Consider the following 12,963-nt stretch of genomic DNA (forward strand, 5'->3'; position numbering starts at 1 on the left):
AGGAGTTCATACAATGTATGCTGCTGTGTTATTTTAATTGACTTTAAAAGAACATAATTAGTGCAGCCACCTAGTACAAATAATGGACTGCCTTCATGCAATGCTTTCAATTATTGCATCCTCCAAATCATTTTCATTGTAAGCTTCCAGATGATTTTTGATACCTTCAAATTCTTCACTATTCCTAACTAGTTGAAGTAGCAAAATCATTTTATTTTCACTCCCAGCTGTTTCTGGCATCTCCAAGCCTGAATGTTTGAAACTGCAGTGAGCAAAACTTCTTATTTCTCACCAACTACCAGTGACAAAAAAAAAATCGGTGATTTTTGAGCACAAACACACACAACTGGCACTATTTAAAAACTGTTCACACTAAACATGGTGTTGAGTCGAATGGCCACACAAATACATGCAAGTGACGCTAGATAGAAACTGTTTGGCAAAAATCTCCTGTTCCAATTAAGTAGCATTGTGTCCCAAATAAATGAAGGGAATCCTTCCCTTGATTCTTGACTTTGATCTTTTTGGTAAAGAAGGTGATAATTAATATGAAATGCAATTCATTCATTAACTGTATTTAATGTCAGAATCAACCAGGTTTAATATCAGGTTTCATAGGTTGTGAAATTTGTTAACTTTACAAATTTACAAAAAGCAGTACAATGAAATACATGATAAATAGAGAAAAATACTGAGTTACATTAAGTAACTAAGTAGTGCAGAAAAAAAAACTGAAATACTGTAGAAAAGTTATGAGGTAGTGTTCATGGGTTCAATGTCCATTTAGAAATCAAATAGCAGAGGGTAAGAAGCTGTTCCTGAATCACAGACTATGTGCCTTCAGGCTTCTGTATCTCCTTCCTGATGGTAACAGTGTGAAGAGGGCATGGCCTAGGTGGTGGGGATTTTTAATGATGGATGCCACCTTCCTAAACTCTCATGCCTGCAAGGTGTCTTGGATAGTACAGAGTATAGTACTCAAATTGAAAGTATAACTGCACCAGTCCAATGAAATAATGGCCACACAACATACAGGTGTCCTTGAAGATTTATTTTATTTCTGTCTCTCTCTTCAGTAGACACTGTGAAAACTACAAGAAAATAAAAGTCATAAAAGGTTTGAAACATACATCTCTCAGTCTTTTAAAGTCTCTCAAGTTATAGTGTCTGCCAATAAACAGGCCCAAACATGTTAGCACATCAGAAGTGTGCAGAAATAAATAAATCACTAAAAACATATCACACTGTTCATATAAAGGCACATCAACATCATTGTACACAATATAAACAATCAACAATTACCATGTGTGCCTCTTGGACCACATGCAGAATAAAGTTAGTTTAGGACCATGTATCTTTCTCTGCCTCCATGTTGGTTCTGACCCATAATACCACAGTCACACTTTTATTAAACTGTGGTCATGTGATCCATTAAACTCTGGTCATGTGACCCATTAAACTCTGGTCCTTAAATAAAACCCTACATAAAATGTTCTAAGTTGATAAAATAATCATTAATTTGTGACAAAAACATGTAAAATAAACACCCCAATGAACCATGTCTCTGAGACAGTTACAGAAAGGATTAAGACAAATTTCCAAATGCTACAAGAAGTTGGTAAGTAGATAATTAATTTAATATATTTACCATTTCAAAATATCACAGAAATGTTCTTTTATAAAATGTTTGGCCTTTATGTTCAAAGCATTTGCAACCTATGACTTTCTGTTTACTACATTCTGTCTGCACTTTAGCTCGTTGCTGATCTTTATTGATTTGGTTGGGGAGAAGGAATTGTTTGGCACAAACAAGTCATTCTTGTGGAATTAGCATGCACAATGTAGTGTTGTTGCAGTTCTTGCAGGGTGAAGACTGTTATGTCTAAAGTATTATTAATTCAAATATACAGAATCAATATAGTTTTATGCAGAATGCCTTGGTCTGTTTATGGAACTGACTTGTTTGATATGAATACAAGTACTGGGCTAGACAATCTCAGCATAATTCTATTCGGAATGTAAAAGCTGACCAAGGGATGAAAATAGACAAACATTAAGAATGTCACGTAAAGAGATATGTTATGCACTACCACTATTGGACATAAGCCCTTGGTTACATAGAATTTGCAGCACTAAAGCACACCATTGAATCCAATCGCCAGTGAATGCAATTCATCTTTACAAATGAAGTATTTATTCCACAGAGCTTTTCTTGAAGTTCTTGCGAGATTATGTAATCTTTTGCAATCAGTACATTCCTTGTTGTATAAAGTACAACCTCAAGATACACCACATCAACTATGTCCTTTGAATATCGTATGTGAAGGGGCCTGTGTCATGGTGGCATTACACAGTAGCCTATCTCAATAGATTCCTGATGTCATTCAATTTTTCTTCCTCTACAGATGCTCCCTAAACTAAAGTAAAAGCAGGAAGTGAAGGATCTTTGACCTAAAATGGTTACTCTGTTTCCCTTTGCATGGATGCAGCCTGACCTGTTGAGCATTTTCTGTCACAACCGTGGGCCCTGCTGATGGGCCTACGTACCCCGAAGGTGGGCTGCACAGCAGATTCAGCAATTACGCTGGAGAATATGCACATTACAACTAATTACCCTTTCATTATGTTTTATTTTACTCTCTTCGTCGTAGCGCTTTTCAAGATTTGAGCAAAGCACTGCAATGTTATGCTGCCTGCTTGCATAAAATCTTGCTTCATTTTAAGTTTAAAGCAGAAAAAGGTTTATTATCACCGGCATGTGACATGAAATTTGTTAACTTAGTAGCAGCAGTTCAATGCAATACATAATTTAGCAGAGAGAAAAAATAATGATAAATAAATAAAATATAATAATAATAAAGTAACAAGTATATCAATTACATATATTGAATAAATAAAAATGCAAAAATAGAAATACTGCATATTAAATAAAAAGTGAGGTAGTGTCCAAGGCTTCAATGTCCATTTAGGAATCAAATGGCAGAGGGGAAGATATTCCTTTCAGTCATGGTGTTGGCATTTAGTTTTCCATTTGAAAGATTTAGTTAATGGCCCTGTTTGGCCTAATATTTATTGTTTTCCTTTCCCTTAAAATCATTTACACATTAAAGTCTGAACTATTGACCTGCTTCAGTGCCTCTCCGCACTTGGGCCATATGCATGACAGCAAGTCTCAACCACACAAAGATGGACCCTGCTGAGAGAGAACAGCCCTGAAACTCATTGGACAGGTAGGGGACAAGCTACATCTGTTCTGGGTGAATTACTGAAGCAATGAGGCAGATGATCTTGTGCCGACAAGCCCAATCTCAACTAGAGGACCAGGTATCATCCCTTGCCGCAGATGTTCAACAGCTCACCGCAGACAATCGGAGTCAGGTGTCTGCAATTTCCGCTCTCACAGCCGCCATCCACAAACTCACTGCAGAGAGCCAGCATCAGCTGACCACAATTAGCATTCTCGCCAATGTAATCCAGCCATGTCAGTCCCACTCCCAGCATCTCGCAGGTCCTCCTTTTCCTGCTGCCCTGACAATCTCCGCCACTAATGCTCCCACAACCATGCTCGGATCAGAACTGATTCTCGTATTCGTACCACCACAGACTCCTGTATCCATACCAGAACCATGTATTCCATCACTGGGATGATACTCTGGTGATCCCGATGGCTGCAGAAATTTTATTACCAATACAAACTGACGTTCCAAGCCCAACCTGGTCGTTTTGATGGTGATGCACGAGAACTGGCCTACTCTGTAAATCTCTTAGATAGATCTCCACTCAGCCTGTTCAATGCTTTACAGGTTCAAGGTACCCTGCAGCCCAATCGTTCTGACATTTCATCGCAGAGTTAGGGGATGTTTTTGACCCTTTAGTGTGGGGTCAAGGGGCTCCCTGCCGACTCCTGGACCTGTGCCAAGGTAGGGGGATGGTGGGGGCCTACGCACTCAAATTCCTCATGGTTGCAATAGAGACAGGATGGAATGAGAGATCGCTCATCTCTGCCTTCTGGGACTAAACGCAGGGGTCTGGCATGAGATTGCTGTCTGTGACAAGTGTTACGTACCTGTGGGTATCTTGTGACTGTCACATGACCATGATGTAATTGAGGCTCTGCTGGGCATGATGTAATGGTCTTGTGATGGTGGAGTGACGTGATTTTCCTGCCAGTGAGAGGTCATGTGATAGTTTTTTTTCAACAGGGTATAAAAAGAGAACCCCTCCCTGTGAGGCAGGGCAGTTCGTGGTTGAATTTGCCAGTGACTCCGTTCTGCTGCGTATTTGAAGTTATGACGCAGTTTTGTTTTAAAGTGGTTTTACTTTCTGTCTTAATTCAAAGGTTATAGCCGGCAGTTTTGCGACAATGCTGCCAGTTCAGTCCAGTTGGAGAGTGAAGATTTATCGAAGTTCGGGAAGCTGGAAGATCGAGGAAAGTTGATGTCGGCGGTAAACAGGATCGACCTTATTTAATCTTCGTACGAGGAATTAGTAACTTGTGGTCCAAGATAACTCCTGCATTTCGGAAAGCAGAGAGTTGGATACAGAATTTTACCAAGGAAAGGTCAGTGCCTTTAAGCCGTTTTATTTCCTCTAATCGTAAATCCCTCAGCAAAGCATACTTTGGCTGGGATCAGCAGTAATGCCACGAAAGAGAATGTATTACTCCAAGGAAAGTCTCTACTAACTGACTGTAAATTAGTTTGGACTTTTTGTTTGCAATACTGCTTTAAAGAACTGTGTTCGCGTTCCTCGCTTTAAGAACTATTCGAGCTACCGTATCGCAGCTGACTTCCGGTTAAGTTAGTCGTTTGCTTACTTTTGGGGTTTTTTTAAGCAGTGTTTAATAAATGTTTTATTTGGTATAAAAAAAACCTGTCTCAATTATATATTCATTGTTGCTGGATCGTAACACAAGCAGGAGAGTCTGGGTAACCTGATTAATCTGGCTATTCAATTTGAGGACCAGGTAACTGAGCGCTGCAGAGAAAGAATGTGTCAAGCTTCCTATGTGCCACTTGATCACCATCTTTCCTCACCCTCCCCTTCGTCACCCAGCGTCCAGTCCACGGGGGAACTTATGAAAGTCGGGCACAGGTACCTCTTTCTGGAGGAACAAGATTGGCGCAGGAGAACAGGTTCCTACTTCTGTTGTGGTGATCCAGGACATTTCCGGGCGGCATGTCCCAGGTGTCTGATAAAAGAGGATTCCCGTCAGCAGGGAGGGTCCTGATGGTTCAGTTTTCTCTGCTGCCAGCTTCCCCCCCCCCCCCACAATTGTGTTGTGCTCACAGCTTCCTTGTCGTGGGGGTCTCGGCCCCATAAACTTCAAGCATTTTTTGACTCCGGTGCAGCTGAAAATCTCATGGACATCTCTTTAGCTCAAAGATGGGGAGTTCCAACTCAGGAATATAGAGAAACGATCAACCTCAAGGCCCTGACCAGTTGAACTCCGGGCACTGGCCAGATCCAGCTTTCCACCGAACCCCTCCAACTTGTGCTTGAAGGCAACCATAGTGAAGAACTCTCCTTTTATTTGGTTGATGCGCCAGAACTGCCGTTGGTGCTTGGTCTCCCTGGTTATCCCAGCATAACCCACGGATTGACTGGTCTCTGAATGCGCTTCACTGGCATGCCTGTCTGAGTCCAGTTCAAGCTCTCCATTCCACGATCCCCTCCTGTGTCAGCTAAGGATGTGGCCCTGTCTGGGATTCCAGTTAATTATGCTGATCATCTTGAGCATTTCAGTAAAAGGAAGGCCACCTCCCTGCCTCCACACTTGTCATACAACAGCACCATAGACCTCCTCCCTGGCACTAATCTTCCCCAGGGCCGGCTCTTTTCCCTCTGAAACAGCGACTGTGGAAGAGTACATCAAGGAGGCACTGCCCATGGGGTTTATCTGTCTGTCAACCTCACCGGCAAGAACAGGTTTCTTCTTTGCGAGCAAGAAAGATGGTAGTATCCCTGCATTGATTGTCGGCCACTACACAACATCGCTGTCTTCCCCTGCTGGTTTCTGCATTCAAACATCTCCAAGGAGCAGACATACTATCCAAAATTGATCTGTGCAATGCATATAATCTGGTTCGTATGAGAGAAAGGGATGAGTGGAAGAGAGCTTTCAACGACTCTAACAACCACTCTGAGTACCTTTTGATGCCCTTTGGTCTGGCCAACACCTCCACCATTTCCCAGGCCTTACTTAATGATGCACTTAGGGACATGTTGAGCTAGTTTGATCTTGTGTATTTAGACGACATCCTTACCCATTCCCGCTCTCATCAGGAACACATCCAGCATGTTCAGAGGGTTCTCAGATGGCTCCTCGAAAATAACCTGTCTGCCAAACCCGAGAAGTGTGAGGTCCATAAAGACCAGGTGAATTTTTGGGCTGTAAACTTAGCCCACCCAGTGTTCAAATGGACCTGAGTAATGTTTAGGCAGTTATGGAGTGGCCCAAACCATCTACAGCAAACAGGTTTGCGGCTTCATGGGGTTTGCAAACTTCTATCGCCACTTCATCTGGAATTTCGGCTCTTTGCAGCTCCCATCAATACACTCGCCAGGAAGACCTCTGCAGGATTCCATTGGACAAATGATGCTGACCAAACATTTTCGGAATTAGAGAACGTTTCATCACTTCCCCAGTGCTGCAGCACCCAGGGCCATCACAGCCATTTGAGGTGGACGCATCTGATGTTGACATTGAAGCTGTCCTCTCTCGTTGCTCTTCTGCGGATAGCTGGCTGCATCCATGTGCCTTCCTTTCCCACAGTTTGACTCCAGCCAAGAGTCAAATGATGTTGGTAACCAGAAAATTCTGGCTGTGAATGAGGCTCTGGAAGAATGGCGACTCTGGTTGGAAGGAAAAGAGAATCCTTTCTTGGTTTGGACAGATCACGAGAACTTCTCCTACATTCAGGACACAAAGAGGCTCAATTCCCATCAAGCCCGTTGGGCTCTCTTCTTCACCCAGTTTAATTTAATTGCCCTGGTATCAAGAATACAAAGGCGGACACTCTCTCTCAGCAGTTTGACAGGTCTGAGGACAATGTCAGTCTAGAGTCCATCCTTCCTCACTCATGCATTGCTACTCCAGTGATCTGAGGAATAGAGGCGGAGGTGAGGGCCACCCAACAGTCTGACCCAGGCCCACCTGGGGGACATCCCAAATGGGTGTTTGTCCCTGCCACTGTGAGTTCCAAAGTATTGAGATGCGGTCACTCCTCCCATCTGGCTAGCCATTCAGGAAATCAACAGACCCAGCAGTTTATCAAGAGACAATTTTAGTGGCCATCTATGTCCCAGAATGTTCATGACTTTGTATCTGCCTGCCCCACCTGCGCTCAGAACAAGACATCACATCAGCATCCTGTGGGTCTGTTATGTCCACTGCCAGTGCCTCACTGCCCCTGATCCCACATCTCAGTGGATTTTATAACTGGGCTGCTCCCATCTACGGGAAATACTACCATTCTGGTCATTGTAAATCGATTCTCCAAGGCTGCCTCCTTTATTGCCCACGCTAAGCTCCCATCAGCCCGTGATACTGCCACACTCATTGTTCAACTAGTGTTCTGACTCTGCAGCTACCCTCAAGGCAGTGTCTGATTGTGGACTACAGCTCACTTCCCGCTTTTGGAAGGCTTTCTGCTCTCTTGTAGGAGCCACAGCCAGCCTCTCTTCTAGTTTCCACCCTGAATCCAATGGCCAGACTGGGAGATTAATCAGGAGTTGGAGACAACCCTGCCTCTTCCAACCCCATGTCCTGGAGCTCCTAATTGATCTGGACAGAGAATGCCACAATAACCTCCAGTTATCCTCCATGGGTATGTTCCCTTTGAATGCCAGGTCGTTCCAGCCACCACTCTTTCCTGACCAGGAAACTGATGTAGCAGTTCCTGTGGCTGAACAGCTGATCCTGCGCTGCAAGCACACCTAGAGATCAGCCAGGACATCTCTGCTGTGCCTGGCTCTGCCGACCGATGCGGTCTTTTGACCCAGGAGAGGAAAGAGAGGAGGTCTGGTTGGCATCAAGGGATCTTCCCCTGAAAGTTGAAAGCCACAAATTAGCCCCGGCTACATGGGACCATTTGTAATAGAAAAGGCTGTCAACAAGGTTCCCTATAGATTGCTTCTACCAGCATCAGTGGAGATCCACCCAGTGACCAAGGGTTTCTAAACTCCAGCCATTTACTACCTCTTTCCAGTCACCCCACCTCCCCCTCCTCCCGACTTGGTGAATGGCTCCCTGGTCTATACTTTGCGATATCTCTGAGCATCTTACAGAGTAAAGTCCAGTACCTTGTGGATTGGGAAGGGTATGGTTCCTGAAGAACAGTCCTGGATCCCAGCAGGGGGCACCTTGGACAAGTCTCTCATCCGGGACAGGTGCCAATGGGCACAGGTCTGTGGGGCCTTGGGAGCTGCAACCAGGGTGGGGGGCCCTTTCACAACCACGGACTGTGCTGCAGAGTTACACGCCCCCACAGATGGGCTGCACAGCAGATTCGGCAATTGCGCCAGTGAATGTACATGTTTCATCTAATTGCCATTTCATTATGGCAGTATTTAACTCCCTTCACTTCATCGTAGCGCTTGTCGAGACTTGAGCAATGTGCTGCAATATGCTTGCGTTCAGCCTTGCATAAAACGTGGACTATTAATGTTAACTGACGGCTGGAGATGAGTGATATTCATTTTGTATTTAGATATTCTTTACAGCCCCAGTTTTGGTATCTGGTTTTCCATTTGAGAGTTGTAGTTAATGGCCCTGTTTGGCATAGCATTTATTGTTTTTCTTGCCCTTAAGTCTGTGAGCCATCGACACGCTTCAGTGTCTCTCTCTCCGCATTTAGGTCATATCTGAAAGCCGTGACATTTTCAGTTTTGTTATTTCTGATTTCCAGCATCTAAGTACTTTCTTTCATTTTCACTGCTCCCTGATCTACTGGCCTTTTCCAGCAACTCCCTTTACTTCAGATTTCTCGCAGCTGTTGTGTTCTTTATCTCACAGATCCAACCCGATTCTGTTTGTTCTTCTCTCTCCTCCCTCTCCCTCTTTTTGTATCTCATCCAAACGAATTACACCGGACAACAAATATTTTGGTTCCTGAACACTTTTGGGTGTATGATATGGAATTTGGGCTGCTGATCATGAAAATCACCATGAAATTTCCCTGTCATGCACCATTGTTTTTAAAATCACCTCTAATTGTTATTTCAATTCAAACATCAAGTCAATAAAAAAGTTGCCCACAATCTAAATTGAAAAGTTTTCTATCTTGTCCAGGCGTACCCGAGCTTGCTTGGGTAAGGTGGATGCTGCATGGCAGGTAGGTTTTAGAAAGGCCATAAATTTCAGTGAAGGATTTTGATATTTGATACAGATGGTTCCCAGAATAACTGATGCCCAGATTAAGGAAGGCATTTTTGTTGTCCAGAAATTGAACAGGTCATCAATGACAGGCAATCTGAAGAATTTCTAGTGGGATTTCTAGAACTTCTAGTGAGAAAATCATATGAAAGGCATTCAAGGATGTTGTTGAAAATTTTCTTGGCAACTACAGAGCAGCAAACTATACGCAACTGGTTGATAACATGCTTCAAGCAAACAAAACCATGAAGTGCAACATTTCACTGAAGATTAATTTTCTGCATTCCCATTTAAACTTCTTCCTTGCAGATCTTGGTGCTGTCAATATCAAGCATAGTGTAAGGTTTCACCAGTACATTGCGGTTATGGAGAAATGATATCAGGGCAATTGGAATCCATCAATGCTGGCTGATTATTGTTGGGCACTGAAGCAAGAAGCCTCAGACACTGCATACAAATGAAAATCATTAAGAAAACATTTTTAGCTTAGTTGAACTATTGTAAAGCATTTATTCCCACATAATACAAAAAGTCTGAAATTATGTTTGTGTTCAGTTTCAAGGAGTCTATCATAAGCAAACTAAAAAACCGGGGAAACAGCACTTTTGGAAAAAAAGTTGTCCTGTGTTACCAGCCCTTAACAGCCTTCACTGCCCTCATTATGCTAATACCAATCTGTTCCTTGCATCTTTTTTTTCCACCTGCACCCTATCCAGGGCACCTCATTTGTTCTCTCTCTCTTACCCCCCCCCCCCCCCTTCACTGCCTGTTTCTAAGTTTTTCAACTCCCTGAGAAAGGTCATCAACTTGAAATATTATACACGTTTCTGTACACCCCTGCTGCCTAGACTGCTGTGTTTTTAAACCATTTTCAGATTTTTAAAAAATTTAATTCTGCCAACAATGTTCAGGTATAAACTGCAACAAATTTTTCCAGATATTTGTGTCCACACATTTTACAGTAAGGCTACAAAATAGAGTAAGGGAATGTAACAGAAACAGAGTCACACAACATGGGCATTCTTAAACCATTAGGTTTCACTGTTTGATTTGCTGTCTGCCAAGAGAGCAGATTTGCTGAACTTGGTAAGATTTGGTACAGTGTAGCCTGGTAGAAATCCGTACTCCACATGAGAGTGTAAATTAAACTGGATAATCATATTGTATAAAAACCATTAATAATCTCATAACGATCTTATTTATGTCATGTTAAAACAATGTTTTCACCAGCTTTTTGGCTTGCTTTACCCAGAATGTAACAGCTGTGATTTTCCGCAGCTAATACTCATTATGTTGTTTTCAGCAAAGCTGTTTTTCATTTTAAAAGAATGTTACTGCTTCCCAAAGAGATTTATGGACTTGTGCAATGGGTGACACATCCCTTAACAAACTCGACTTTTTAGCAATATGATATCTGACCAAAATTCTTTTTGGAAAATGCCTTTTTTTTCACAAAAAAGGATAAAAGGCTTGAATGATGAATTGTCAGGGGAAAAAATAGTTAGTTTTATGAGAGAAGATAACATTTTCCCATCAACTTTTATTAGCTGAGGGCAGAAATTTCCACTCCCAGCCCTGGACAGTATGCAGAATTGGAATTTCAAGCAAGCAAATGGATTGAGATGTGCCATATGTAATAGGGTTGTCTTCAAAATTCTCCGCTGGCTTGGATATTCCAGAGAAATGCCAATATTTCCAAACAGAACTGCTGCCATTCCCTCTGTAATGTCCAAAAGCTCAGGACTCATACATTGTGTGTAAATCTTCCTGTAGGTAATTTCACAAATGCACCACATAATTCAGTGGTGGCAACCCAATCTCCCATAGTTGCCTAATAGTGGGAAACCTGTTTACTCATTCTGAGGCAGGCTGGCAGATTAGAGCCAGCAAGTATGCAATAGTCCCATTCACTTCAAGCGTAGGGAATAGTTGTGGGAAAGAGACACACACAGGTTTATATAATTTACAGTTCTTATTTAACTAAAAAAAACCTGAAAAAGATTAATTTGGGGGGATATTTTGCTAACATTTGAATGTTTTTGCATGCCTGTTTGATGTTACTGAATGCCATTGCACAGCCGATGAGATTGCAGTCTCTACACAGAGGAATGTTCCATTAGAAGGTGGATGATAGTCTGCTCCCTGCCATTGTGACAAATGGCACTGAAATTCTAGACCTGCTGGCACATCCGTAATGTCATCCAGACTATATCTTGATGCTATGTTGTACAATTCCTATTTTATCAAATTAAGTTGATGCCTGGCTATTCTCCTGTCATTCAGAACTGTGATTGTGTTTTATGCTGGCCATTGGAGTCAAGTGCTTCATCTTCTGGTCACCTCTACCAGTGACAAGAGAAGGGGTGTGATCCAGTTGTACACAGCATAGAAACAGGCCCTTCGGCCCATCCTGCCTTTGCATCTCACTGTAGTAATCCAACTTACCCGCATCAATTTGTCTATAACCCTGTCATGGCCATTCAATTTTATGTTGCCCTGTCCGATTGAAATCACTGCACTCCACTTGCTACTGCTACTTCCTTATTTAGTTGTCCCCTCACCCTGTCCACTCCTGCACGTGGCTACCCCTACATGGTGCACCAGACCTTTCAGGTCTACTTGTGCCACACTCTTACGCTTGTCTTTCGGGTCCGCACTGAGCTCAGCACTCAGTTTGCCATCTCCTCTCCAGTTCACCCTGCTGCCTCTGTCACCTCGAAGTTCACTGTCACTTCTCAGGCTGCTCATGCTTCACTCTAACTAGTGCCATAAGACCGTAAAACAGATTTAGGCAATTTGGCAAATCGAGTCTGCTCCATAATTTCAAATTGGCTGATTTACTGTCCCCACCTTCTCCCCGTAACATTGACGCCCTTTCTAACCAAGAACCTATCAATATCCACTTAAAATATACCCTATGACTTGTCCTCCACAGCTATCCATAGCAACGAATTCCACAGAATTAATGCTCTGGGGTTAAAAATATTCCTTCTGATCTCTGATCTAAAGGGATGACCTTCTATTTTGGGGCTGTGCCCTCAGGTTCTAGATTTCCCCACTACAGGGGACATTCTCTCCATATCCACTCCATCTAGGCCTTTCAATATTCATTAGGTTTCAAAGAGATGCCCCTCATTCTTCTGAACTCCAGTGAGTACAATCCCAGACCCATCAAAGGCTCCTCGTGAGTTAACCCTTTAATTCAAAGGATTATTCTCATGCCCCCTCCTCTGGACCGTCTCCAATGCCAGCACATCTGTTCTCAGATAAGGGGCCTAAAACTGCTCGCCATATTCCAATCACCCTGCAACCAACCATTGTTGCATATTCCTTTGTTTAATTGCACTTTCACTCCGTCCGTCCCAGTCCCTGTCCTTGGTTATGCTTCAGTTATCAATGTTCTACAGTGGATGTAATCTCACTGGCTCTCCACCTCAGCCTTGGATCACAGATAATGGAAATACAGGTCGACCTTCACTAATCTGGCACATTTGGGATCTATGGCGTGCCGGATTAGTGAAAATGCTGAATTACTGAAGGATCACATTAAGCAATAGCTAACCGTCTCATCATACCTTTAAAATATC

At 42.8% G+C, this 12,963-nt stretch overlaps 1 long non-coding RNA gene across 3 annotated transcripts in view; it reads left to right on the forward strand.

Moving 5' to 3' along the window:
• Positions 1–12,963, forward strand: part of LOC132392657 (uncharacterized) — a 76,169-nt gene that overhangs the window by 36,057 nt on the left and 27,149 nt on the right. For all 3 annotated transcript variants that reach the window (XR_009511605.1, XR_009511607.1, XR_009511606.1), the window contains exon 7: positions 4,340–4,561. This is a non-coding gene — a long non-coding RNA (uncharacterized LOC132392657). The remainder of the gene's footprint in view (positions 1–4,339; positions 4,562–12,963) is intronic.

This window comes from Hypanus sabinus, chromosome 4 (assembly GCF_030144855.1).
Source record: "Hypanus sabinus isolate sHypSab1 chromosome 4, sHypSab1.hap1, whole genome shotgun sequence".
NCBI lineage: Eukaryota > Metazoa > Chordata > Chondrichthyes > Myliobatiformes > Dasyatidae > Hypanus > Hypanus sabinus.